Here is a 13,464-nt window from a genome sequence, read left to right as displayed (position 1 = left end):
ATTATTGGAAAGTGGAAGCCTTTAGGAACAGCAGCAAAAACAGCCAGAAAGCAGAAGGCCACGTAAAGTCGCCAACGCTCTGTTGATTCCATAGCTGAAGAGTTCCAAACGTCCACTGGCATTAATATCAGCACAAAAACCGTGTGGCGGGCGCTTCATGGAATGGGTTTCCACGGCCGAGCAGCTGCATGCAAGCCTCACATCACCAAGTACAATGCCAAGCGCCAGATCGGGTGGTGCCAAGCACGCCGCCACTGGGCTCTGGAGCAACAGAATTGATTTCTGTTTCTCTGTTTAGCAGTCTGATGGGGGTGACTCTGGGCTTGGCGGACGCCAGGAGAACGTTACCTGCCTGACTGCATTGTGCCAACTGTAAAGAAGGGATAATGATATGGGCCTTTTCTATATCAGCATAGCTGTGCCCCAGTAAGGGCCACAAAGACATAGTTGGATGAGTTTGGGATGGAAGAACTTGACCGGCCGCATAGAGCCAAGACCTCAACACCACCAAACACCCTTGGGATGAACTGGGACAGGAATTGTGAGCCGGGCCTTCTCATTCCACATCAGTGCCAGACCTCACAAATGCTCTACCGGATGAAAAATCCCACAGAAACACTCCAAAATCTTGTAGAAAGCCTCCCCACAAGAGTGGAAGCTGTTATAGCTGCAAAGGGAGGACCATCTTCATATTAATGTCTATGTATTAGAAATGTAATGTCATCTAGACTATAAGCTCATTTGAGCAGGGCCCTCCTCACCTGTTGTCTCTGTTAGTCCATTTGTTATGTTACATACTACTTGTCATGTCCTGTCTACATGACTGTTGTACAGCGCTATGGAATTTGATGGCGCTATATAAAACAATAAATAATAATAATAATAATAATAAAAGTCCCCGTCGGTCTTATAACTAATAATACTTCTGTCCATGTAGTGTATATAAATACCTGCTCATATATTGATAACACAATTGATGCAGTGCATATTCGGGCATTTACAGGCAAGGCCTCAAGGTTGTTCTATTTCCCTTTCCGAAGCTATAGAACAGACACTGTATTCGTTCTTAAAAGGTACACTGTTATTATTTATGGATTTACAAAGTGCATCATACTCTGTGGCTCTGGACAAGGCTCCAGAACTACCACTGTCTACGTGAAGTATAATTTCCATATAAAATTGCATGTCTTGGATGACAACAGTCAGTGTGGGGTTAAATATAACATCACTGTCTCTTGAATATTCATTAAAGATGAATCCTTCCCTTAACTTAAGTAAATAACCTAATCAAGGGAAGTAATAAATGACCCTGCTATACATAAGGCATAGCACCTTAAGCTACTATTACAATTAACAAATTAAATCTGCTATTTGGTTTGCACATGCGTGGGCTAAACTCATTGCATTACATGGTAATAGTTGTTGTGGCTATAACACATACCAATTGTTCTCATTTTTAGAAGCGTCACGTTGAGTCAGGACAAAATGTTTCACATCTGAAAGAGACCCTGAGGTGAGACACCACCTACATTGCAAATACTAGCTAGCTATGTTTGGTGGCCCTCATTCTTCTAAAGTATAGTGGTTTCAGCTTTGTGAAAAAAGAAGCCACACGTGGTCAATGTTCTTCTGAAAAGTTCCAGGAAACTCTAGCCATAACTTTGTGCAATTACATTTTAAGACAAAAAAGAAACTGTCACATGCATTACCCTGTTGAAGGTGGACCTGACAGCTAATGCTTGCTTTGGTTATAGAATAAAATGTGTTTGGTGTTAGCTTGATCAGTAGAAGTTGTATGGATTATACAATCTATAATGCATGATTTGCATGGATCCCTTATATTTGCAGACAAAACATGTGTACAGTAAACTATAGATGAAAATATATATGATCTGAGTCTTTGTATCCGGGTTAATTGAGTGTGGACTACTTAACAGTATCTTAATGTTTGAGAAGGACAGCCTGTCCTCAGAATCCAAATCCATCATTCCCTCTTTCCTCTGGTGACATCCATCTTTTTTTGGAGGTACGACTGTACATAAATAACAGGAAATGGGTCTATAGATTAAATTGTGGAAATAACACACATTTTTGTTGTAATTGCCGTAATCACTAAGAAAAAATATCAAAGGGCCTTCTTGTGGCCATTTGGAAGAAATATTTATTGCATCAGATAAATCATCTTCTGTAAATATTACCATTGTGTCTGTGGTGTTTCATTACATTCTACTTGTAACATTTTAGGAGCCACTTCATGGTGGAACCGCGAATACGAGTAATTGATGTTTTTGTACTGAAAGCTATTCTCCTATAATCATAGTCTAAAGGACCCTGAAAATGTTTCCTGTAGGATTTATTTCTGCAAATGTGTAACTCTGCATGCAAATGACATGCAACATATGCCTGAAAAGGAGTAAATCAATAATACACAATACAAAAAATTGTATCCAAATCAGAGATGCGTACTTTTGAGATTTGTACAAATTCATTAACAACCAGGGGCCATTACAATGATTTTTCCCACCCTAGGCAAAAACTTGTTTGATGCCCCTTGGCCTCACCACTTTGTGCCCTGCCCTTGGAGGAGGAGTCAAGTGAGCACATCATACACATGACTTGTCCCCCCCTTTGCGAAGACGGCGCCTTTTGTCCGTTTCTTCACTGTGCTCTTCCCCCCTACATGTAGTTCAGGTATAGATCAAATGGAATCACACTATTACATGTATAGATCAACTAAATATCACAAGCAAACTCAGCATTGAAGGTATAGATCAAATAAATAATCTATGAAAACCCTAAACAGCAGGCATAGATCACAAGTTACACACCCCAGAGGCCGGTCCTGGCACCCTGACTGCATTCATAGTATTGTCTGTAAGGTGACCACATCAGTCATGTATTCCTGGACACATATACTTCATACATATTGCTGGCCATCCCAGACAAAGTGCTGCTCTGTATTATGGAAGATGTATAACTAGATAGATGTGCTGGTTAGTAATATGAAAATATGAAAAGAGTACATCCAGTGTACATCCAGTGTCCAGGAAAACATGTGGTCACATTACTTGCCTGGCCTCCAGATTGCACTCAGAGGACTTGGCATCCATATTACACACATAAGGACTTGCCCCAGCAGACAGATTACACACAGACATGGAATGTGCCCATATTGTATCCACAGAATTTACCCACCACCTAGATCACACCCAGAGTGGGTCTAAGAGTCCCAGATCTCCTCTCAGTCTGGCTCACGTATCCCCTTTACTTATTCTATACCCAAAACAGGAACAGTAATGGATAGACTGTCTAAATGCCTAACACTGTCAAGACACATTCTCTCCCCTTTCTCATAACTTCTCCCCTGTCTCATTATCCGCTTTCTGCCCATCTCTCTCCTTTCTCTATATCTCTGTTCTTGCTCATTATTATATGATTATTATATATTATAACACACACACTGACCACATTTCTACACATTTCAAATTTTCACAGATTTACACACTCACGCCAACGCATATGCACACGCTTACACACACTTACTCATAGACATCAATGCTCACAGACTTACACAATCATACATTGTTTTAGTCATCATCAGGCATTAAATTCAATTGCTCTTTTGCGCTTGTAACCGTTTGTAGTGCTAAGCGCTGGAAGGCCCTCAGCAGTGACTTTTTTTGGACAGGGCCGGCCCAAGACATTGTGCTGCCTGGGTCCAAGCATGAAATGCTGCCCCCCACAAATACCAAAAACTACGCTCAAACTCTCTCACGCTCATTCATGTCCTACCTTCCTGTTGACTGCTTCAGTGTCCCTGTCTACTTTCTCACAGCTCCATTTCTTCACTTGCCTCTGTCTTCTTCACCTCATACGCCGACACGCAAGCGTTACATACCCAGATGCACACTCTAGCAATACATGTTCACACACTAATACTCAGACACATAACCAGACAACATGCTAACATACCCAAATACATGTTCACATACTAATATACGCAGACACATAACCAGACAACATGCTAACATACCCAAATACATGTTCACACGCTAATATACTCAGACACATAACTCAGACAACATGCTAACATACCCAAATACATGTTCACACACTAATATACGCAGACACATAACCAGACAACATGCTAACATACCCAAATACATGTTCACACACTAATATACGCAGACACATAACTCAGACAACATGCTAACATACCCAAATACATGTTCACACGCTAATATACTCAGACACATAACCAGACAACATGCTAACATACCCAAATACATGTTCACACACTAAAATACTCAGACACATAACCAGACAACATGCTAACATACCCAAATACATGTTCACACTAATATACTAAGACACATAAAAAAGGCCATAGTCAGAGGGTCAGAGGTTTAAATTTAAAATAACATTTTACTTTACCAAGGGGATGGTAGATAAATGGAGCAGCGTCCCATCTGAAGTGGTAGACGCTAATACAGCGAGGGAATTTAAACATGCTTGGGATAGTCGTATGTCTCCTGAATCAAAGACGAGACCAGGGCCGGCCTTTGGGGTGTGCGACCTGTGCGACCGCACAGGGCGCCACACTCCAGGGGGCGCCGCCGCGGGGTCCGACGCCGCCGCAGCGCGGTCCGACGCCACTGCCGCCGCGGGGTCCGCTGCCGCCAGTATGGGGGCACCCGGCACCCCTCCAGAGACGGACAGTAATGTCCGCCGCTGGAGGAGCAGGCTCGCAAGGGAGCAGTATCGGAGGTCTTTAACAGACCTCCGATACCGCTCCCTTGTGATCCCCGCGGCAACAGCTGCTGTGCGCCGGGGTTTGCTGTCAGATCCCGGCGCACAGCACTGAAGCCGCGCCCACCGGTCTCCGTGCCCTCTGACCCGGAAGAAGAGAAGACAGAAGAACTAAGAAGAAGAGCGAAGAGGAGGCAAAGAAACTGAAAGAGGAAAGGTAGGAAAGCATAGAGTCACAGTGAGAGTTGATTGGTGTATATGTGTGGTTTGGTATATATGTGTGGATTAGTATATATGTGTGGTTTGGTGTATATGTGTGGATTTGTGTATATGTGTGGATTGGTGTATATGTGTGGATTAGTATATATGTGTGGTTTGGTGTATATGTGTGGATTGGTGTATATGTGTGGTTTGGTGTATATGTGTGGATTGGTGTATATGTGTGGTTTGGTGTATATGTGTGGTTTGGTGTATATGTGTGGTTTGGTGTATATGTGTGGATTGGTATATGTGTGGATTGGTATATGTGTGGATTGGTATGCGTGTGGATTGGTATATATGTGTGGATTGGTGTATATGTGTGGATTGGTGTATACGTGTGTGGATTGGTGTATACGTGTGTGGATTGGTATGCGTGTGGATTGGTATGCGTGTGGATTGGTGTATATGTGTGGATTGGTATATATGTGTGGATTGGTATATGTGTGTGGATTGGTGTATATGTGTGGATTGGTGTATATGTGTGGATTGGTATGTGTGTGTGGATTGGTGTATATATGTGGATTGGTGTATATGTGTGGAGTGGATTGGTGTATATGTGTGGATTGGTGTATATGTGTAAAGTGGATTGGTGTATATGTGTGGATTGGTGTATATGTGTGGATTGGTGTATGTGTGTGGATTGGTGTATGTGTGTGGATTGGTATGTGTGTGGATTGGTATGTGTGTGGATTGGTATATATGTGTGGATTGGTGTATATGTGTGGATTGGTATGTGTGTGGATTGGTAAGTGTGTGAGAGTGATGGGTGTTATGCTGTACCATTTCCAATGTATTTTTCATTATATAATTATGCTCTAAAGTACATCATAACTCCCATCACTCTATACTGTTCCATACAGTGGCAGAGCTGGGAGACAGAGGCCTTGCACCCTCACCGCAGGACTTCTGAAAGGTAAGTGAACTTCAAAGAGGGAGAGGGTAGATAGTTAGGAGGGGGTAGATAGGGAGAATGGAGTGAGACGGGGTACATAGGGCAATCATACTCCTATCATGCCAAGTAGTCTACGAGTACATCCTGGAATCTGCGGGCATGATAAAAATGTGATTTCTGTTAATCATATATATAAATATTGTTATTTAATTGTTTTGTTATGTGTTATGGTGTGGGGGGGGGGGGGGTCATATTCGGTTTTGGCCAGGTAAATGCTGCACTTTTGGTTTCAGTCCAGAATTCGTTTCGGTGCATCCCTACTACTAAGCCAGACAATGAAGTGGTAGGCCTACACCACATCAATGTTTGGCGTAGTATATAGTGATTGGGGTTTTGTTACAAGTTTTGATTCCTTTCTTTTTTTGAGATGGGGGGGGCGCCAGACGAGTAGTCCGCACAGGGCGCCAGAACACCTAAGGCCGGCTCTGGACGAGACCAACGACTGATTAAGGTCTGAGTCTTCCCATCAGGAAAAACGGGTGACTAGATGGGCTGAATTTTCTAAATTAGATTATTTAAGTAGAAGATTATAGCAAAAAAAGGTTTTATTAAAGAAAGTGAACGTTTGGTTTAGTTGTAAATTTATGGTTCTAAACCCCCTTAAGTGAGTGCCTTGATTTCATCAGAATGCATGAATGAAATATAAAATAGAATTAAAAAAATGTAACACCCTCCATCACAATATTGAACTTAACAAACAAACATGATGGCCAAATGATACCTTTACGGGTAACTATAAGGAAGTCATTAAGCTGAGTAACACACCACCGCTTACCGAACGATATCGGTACACCACTTCCTGGAACATTAGATGTCACATTCTTAAAAATGTCGGAGGAAGTGGAGACCCTCGGTCATTGTGCCCTTAACTCGAAACCGAAAAAAAACCTGATATGTCATACAAAGTACAGAACATAGAAGAATAGAGAAAATTGGCCAATCATTATAATGCTAGATGATTCTCGAATATAAGATTTCTGACAAGCATTGAAAAAGAATTTTGTTTAAAAAAAATGTGTTTTTATCGGCTTATACAATTTTCTTTAAAAATCGGTTTAGCCTTAATAAGGTGTCCAGAGGACACTAATAGAAAATGCCTAATGTTTGTCAACAGAGAAGAGACGAAAGAAAACGGGAACAGATGACACCTGGAAAAATCAGTAGGAGTATAACGGTGGTACTGATACCACCAAATCACATTGTTTTTTGGAGATTAGTTTTCTAGCCATGGTGGAGAGTCCATAGAAACTGGCATGACAATTCATTGATTTCCTCTTCTGAACGGTGCTGGTCGCAGCATATAAACTGTAATATATGTTCTGGAATTAATGGCTGATGTGTGAACCCTAATTCCAGCAGCCAGGTTGGACCAATAATCAGAATAATTTCTAACCATGTTATTCATACCAAGTCCCAGAGGAGGTAAAACATTCAGTCATGGGTGATAACTTTTTAGCGACCACCATAGAAGAAAAAAGCATTTAATCTAATAGAAGATCATAAAAATCCTGACATCTCACCTGACTCTACATTTTATTCTATGCTGGTCCACAAAGGTACCCAACAAATAAAGACTTCTTCTATGAGACCAACATGGCTACATCTAACGTTGTCCCAATACAATGGAATAGCTAGAGATTAATTGTATAAAATCTCATTCCCAACCGAGCAGAGAAAAGATTTATGAAAAATACATTTAAATCCAACTTTTGGCATGGAGAATAATTTTATGTGAGTGACTGGCAGCTGATTTAAGGATATGTCTATTCATCTGGCATGAATACAGTTATTCTGTTTATATGAAATAAAAGCCAAGATTCTTAAACACTGTGTTTCGAAATGTTTACTATAACTTACTTATCTTTCATTACTATCTTGATTGTGCGGCGAAAGAATAATGGTCATTGTGGCAGAAGTATCCTTATCATTTCTTGCCAGAGGAGTATACAATCTAAAGAGTCACTTTCAAGGACTGGTTAAAAAGTTTAGATGTGGTAATTGGCACTGAGGAGTTACAACATTCCTCTTACATTTTTGAGTGAGGTTACTTTTTGGCCAGACAGTCTTGGTTTTCCTTTTTTTAATAATTTCCTTAGGAAGCTATACAAAAAAATTAATGTTTTCACCTCTGTTTTTGTAAATCTGATGTAACCCTAAGTGTGTAGATTAATGAGACCTTATTAGACAAGTATATATATTTGGTACATTTTGATTATATTCTTATGAATGGGAATAATGCTCAGCATTTACTTGCCCATGGCATGAGCTTGATTTACTAATAAAATGCCTAAAATGTACTACCAAGCTAGAATAATCAAAACTATGAACTGACTAAGGATTGAGTGTTTATAACAGAGAAAACAGGTAGACTAGATGCCATACAATTCTATGTTTCTCATGGGATACATCAGACCGATGTTGTTAATCGGGATGTCAAATGAGCAAGAAAAACATTTGAATGCTTGTATTGATAATATATTGTTACATACTGTAATTTTTTTATATATATTCAAGTCTGTGGATCAATCACCATATTTTGCTATTATGGTTAAAATATATACCGTATTTGCTCGATTATAAGACGACCCTGATTATAAGACGACCCCCCAAAATCTGAATAATCACTTAGGAAAAAAAGAAAAAGCCTGAATATAAGATGACCCCAAAGGAAAAAAGTTTTACCAGTAAATGTTAATTCATGTAAACTATTTTTTTTAATAAAAGCTATGATTGAGAAAAAGATTTTTTTTTTGTTTTTATTTCTTGTATTTTCCAACCTGTCCCCCAGTTACGCACATCTGCCCCCAGGCTTGCCACTCCAATATGGCACTGTGGCCCATGATATGCCTTTTAACCCTCTATATGCCACTGTGCCCCATGGTATGCCTTTTGACCCCCTATGTGCCACTCTGCCTCCAGAAATGCCTTATACCCCTATATCCCATTCTGGCATTTAGGGGGTTAAAATGCATATTATGGGGCAGAGTGGCATATAGGGAGGTATAAGGAATTTCAGGAGGCAGAGTGGCATTAAGGGAGTTAAAAGGCATTGTATAGAGCACTCTGCCTCCAGAAATGCCTTATACCCCTATATGCCACTCTGCCATTTAGGGGGTTAAAAGGCATATTATGGGGCAGAGTGGCATATAGGGAGGTATAAGGCATTTCAGGAGGCAGAGTGCTCTATTAAATGCCCCCTTAACGCCACTCCAGAAATGCCCTATGCCCCCATTTAACACACACACTATACCCCCATTTAACTAACTAACTAACTAACACACACACACACTCTCTCTCTCCCCCCCTCTAGAAGACGACCCCGATTAGAAGACGAGGGGTATTTTTCAGAGCATTTGCTCTGAAAAAAACCTTGTCTTATAATCGAGCAAATACGGTATATACATATAATATATATACACATTTATTTAATTAGTTATTTATGAATTACATTAATGAGATAAGTAGACACATATGTAACACATTCTATAAAAATAAGAGCTATGCTAGTCAGTTAATGATCTTCAGCATATTAATGCACTGTAGTATAAGTATAAGTAAAATACAATTCAACTTCTAAATCAATTTGACACACACACGCAAACACATAACCACACGTACATGCGCACACACATACACACCAGCCCTCTTGAAAGAAGGATCGCACAAATATTTTCTTGTTTACTTAATCTTGCAGAAAAAAAGCTGTCCAGCTGTTACAATGGAAAACAATCAGAATTTACAAATGCACCACAAGACATAACTTGCTTTATACGCAATATTGAGTTGCTGCTTTGTGAATTTTAATCATGTTTTTCTTCACTTTCAACTTCAGCTATTTGACAGCAATGCTGGGGGGGGGGTGCAGCAGAATGCCCCCTTTGCCTTCTTCCTCGCCTCCGCCTCCTATGCTTGCAGGATGTGTGTTAGGTTGAAATGAGTGTGCTATCGTTCTAGTGGTTATACAGCTTTTGCACATTTGTCCCTATTCTAAAGAAAAAAAAATATTGGGGAAGGAACTCCCCAATACCCCCCAATTGCACCATGAACTATGGGGTTGGTATTCAATTATTTCCAGGGCTGGTTTTAATCCCCAGTCTGGCCCTATATGTATTAAAAGTAGTTTGATGATCAGGAAGGGGCAAATATTTTTTTCGAAGCACAGTATATGCAGCTATAATATTAGTTATTTGGATATCAACACAGTGAAGGGAATTATGATATTTTAACTCATAGAAGGCTCTTTCATTCATCCACTCAATACCTTGTGTTTACAGTGTCATATGTTATATGTAAATGTTTCCTAAAACCCACAATATTTACATGGATATCTCCTGTCTAGTAGTGGGTTGTGCTCGTCATAGAAGGAAACATTTTTTAGGCAAGTTGTGCTTAACAAGAATAGAAGTTTCTTATGAAATAGACTTTCATTCATTACTTTCTTCATTCAGGCCTCCAGGTGTGCCACCATTCAAAGAGCCTCTGATCTCCCTAGTTGGCCCATTTAAACTATGAAGGACTGTGCCAAGCATAGCTTGCTGTAAAAGGTATTGTGCTTCTTCATGACACGGAGCAAAGGGATGTGATGTCATTTCCTGGTGCTCGGCAATCAGGATGGAGGTCACAGATGGGGTGGATGGAGGCACTGCCCTAAGTCAGGACTAGTGCAAAGCCAGAAAGTTGGACTATAGTTGATATTATCAACAGACCCAAGAAAATAATTATTGTCACAACTGAAATGGATGATGAAAACTGCTTTAACAGCTAAACCGAATCGACAGAAACAAAGAGAATGAGGAAGCCTTTATAAGAGCTGAACTGTATTTAATGACCCTTAGAAGATTATGTTACAACGGTGAAAATGCCAATGCTGCCAACTGCTGGTTCTCACGCCCTTAAAAGCAAATATTAAATTCTTGATATAGGTGGAAACGCCTCGGCAGTTAAGAATACACGATGCATTGAGTTTGTTTCAATGATACTTTAATTATATGTAGACCCATTACCTTACCCATTATTCATTCTATTCAGGTATTTCAATGTAATTAGCTTTTTCTGTGAGTTCTCAGACAGTTGACACGATAGGCAAAGTTTGCCAGGATAGATCCCAGAAGCTGTTTGTTGTGTATAGAACCTAATTCCAAGCGTGTACAGGGAGGGCCCCCATCAGATGTCTTGGGGCTTAAAGACTTAAATCCTGGGCCCCCATGCCCCTACATCAGCCCCATGTCCAACACATTGTTCCACCATGTTCAACCCATCATCACCTTTTCACCATTTATCCTTGTCTCCACTGCAGCTCACCCTCTCCGTGCAAGGTGATGCTTAACTGCTGTGGGGGGCACGGCCTCCCTGTTCATGATGAGAGAACCACTGATGGCAGCCTTGATGGTATGAAGTATGTTTTTAAGTGGCATAAAATTATACAGAATGCTGCATGTGCTTCTAGATCTGTATCTTCTATAATCGTATAGACTGATCAAGATCCGTAAGGTGTAAAAATTGGTCCTGCTAAAGAAACCCAAAAATATTTATCCTTTCTCAGATGTTAAGAAAATAAAAACACAAAAAAGGATTCATTTTCAACTTCTATGGCAACAACCTATCAGTGCCTGCTATTGTGTCACATGATAATTATATGTTGCTAGCAGAAAATATGTACAAGGTAAACTTTTTACTTTTCAACAGTACTAGGAATGAACATTCCAGTGTTCCATTGGGTTAACACGGTTACATACTGCACGGTAGTTGGAATAGACATCTTTCAAATCTCTAGATTAAGACGTGTTAAACATTAATGTAACTTGGTTAAGGAAGCTGCTATTATTTTAGACTGCTCACCCAATGGCCCCAAGTTTACCCGGCTGGAATATGCGTAATTGTTTCTACCTTTGTGGTCTAGCATGGGCACAGAAAAACACGGTGCCTTGGTCAACAGCTTTGGCATGACTTGATATTTGTTGGCATCATAGCAGTGTCGACACAGAGCCTGGCATTGGGTAATCTGCTTCATTATCACACTGACAGTACCTATCATTGTAGAAGTGTTTGTTCTGCCTATATGGCTTGCATGGGAATGGCAACAGATTTTGCTACCATGACACTATAGTAACACATAACAAAAGGAGGAACCTAGTGCAGTGGCATACCATTACAGTCATGAAGGGAGCGTTCTAACGTCGTTCTCTCTGGAAGACGCAGTGAAAATCCGAATGCATCAGCTAATAACCCTTTAATAACCTATTGGCAATATTATAAATAATATTATAATATATTATATTATAGTAACTTGCTAATACTGGTAAATACATGGTCACAATCTAAGCCCTTACGAAAACAACTTCATAGTAGGAGGTCATGGAATTCACAATTGTCACCATTGTTTGAGCATGGATTTCATCTGATACATGCCAATGAGGAGAGCGCAGGTCCCAAGTGTCCCTTTTTAAGCAGGACAGTTCACGTTGAGCTGTCTGAATGTCCCCCTCTTGAAGCAGAGTGGCTTGGTATGTCATATCCCAGGGATCTGCTTCAAGACATTAGGAGGTGGCTGGATGGGTAAGATAGGTTCAGTCATCTGCCCCTTCATCTCAAGACACTGAGACTGGGGTAAAAAAAAAACAATCCTGTATAGCCCAGACTCTTGCTCTATTACAGAAAAAAGTAGTAATATGTAGAGATGAATTATATTGAGTTAATTAGTCAGCCAATGAGTCAACCTGCAGATTCTTAAACAGCGTGCATGGGAGCCATATGCTGCCGCCTACATGCCTCTCACCTTTGCCCTTGCTTTCCCAGCTACCGACTACATGTTTGTAGCACATGAGATGTGCTGGGGGTCCCATGATTATGAATTAAGCAGTTAATAAGCATAATGGTTCTGGTAAGCCATTTTTTAAGTGGTTGCTGATCTGTTTCCTTTCTTTCGGATTGGTTGAATAGTTTAGAAAGGTGTAAGACAAGCTTCTCAACCAAATGGGTGGTAATATGTGATAAGCTGCTGCGGGATAATAGCATACGATCATATTTATCATGATTAGCATACATTAGTTTACATGGCAAAAATCTCTGTAAACATCACATCAATTGGATAAATAAATAAATGACTAAACCGCTTTACTAGAAAAAGACTGAAACACAAATTTACTGGTATGGAGTGTCAGTAAACAACATCAATAAAGTCCTACATTACCGGAAAAAGCTAATGCAATAAACAATACTCTACTTAAAATAATTGCAGCTGTTGGTTTGGCAAACCTCTGCTGCATGTTTCTCCGGGATAGGTACATACTACACTCAGACAGCTCTCCTTGGGTGTTGTAAACATAAAATGATAATGAATATTAATTATATGATTGTTCCAGCGGTGCGTGTAATTACAAGATTTTATTTGGAAGTGAAAGCAGAGGTTTAGTATGGAACCAGATGTTCTGGTTTTCCAGGGACAATCCCAGATTGATACTTCTGTCCCCAGTTATTTATTTTTTTTCTTCCTCGGATATGTT

Source organism: Spea bombifrons, chromosome 1, assembly GCF_027358695.1.
Source record: "Spea bombifrons isolate aSpeBom1 chromosome 1, aSpeBom1.2.pri, whole genome shotgun sequence".
Classification (NCBI taxonomy): domain Eukaryota; kingdom Metazoa; phylum Chordata; class Amphibia; order Anura; family Pelobatidae; genus Spea; species Spea bombifrons.
The sequence above is the reverse complement of the archived record's forward strand: the minus strand, read 5'-3'. Positions refer to the sequence as shown.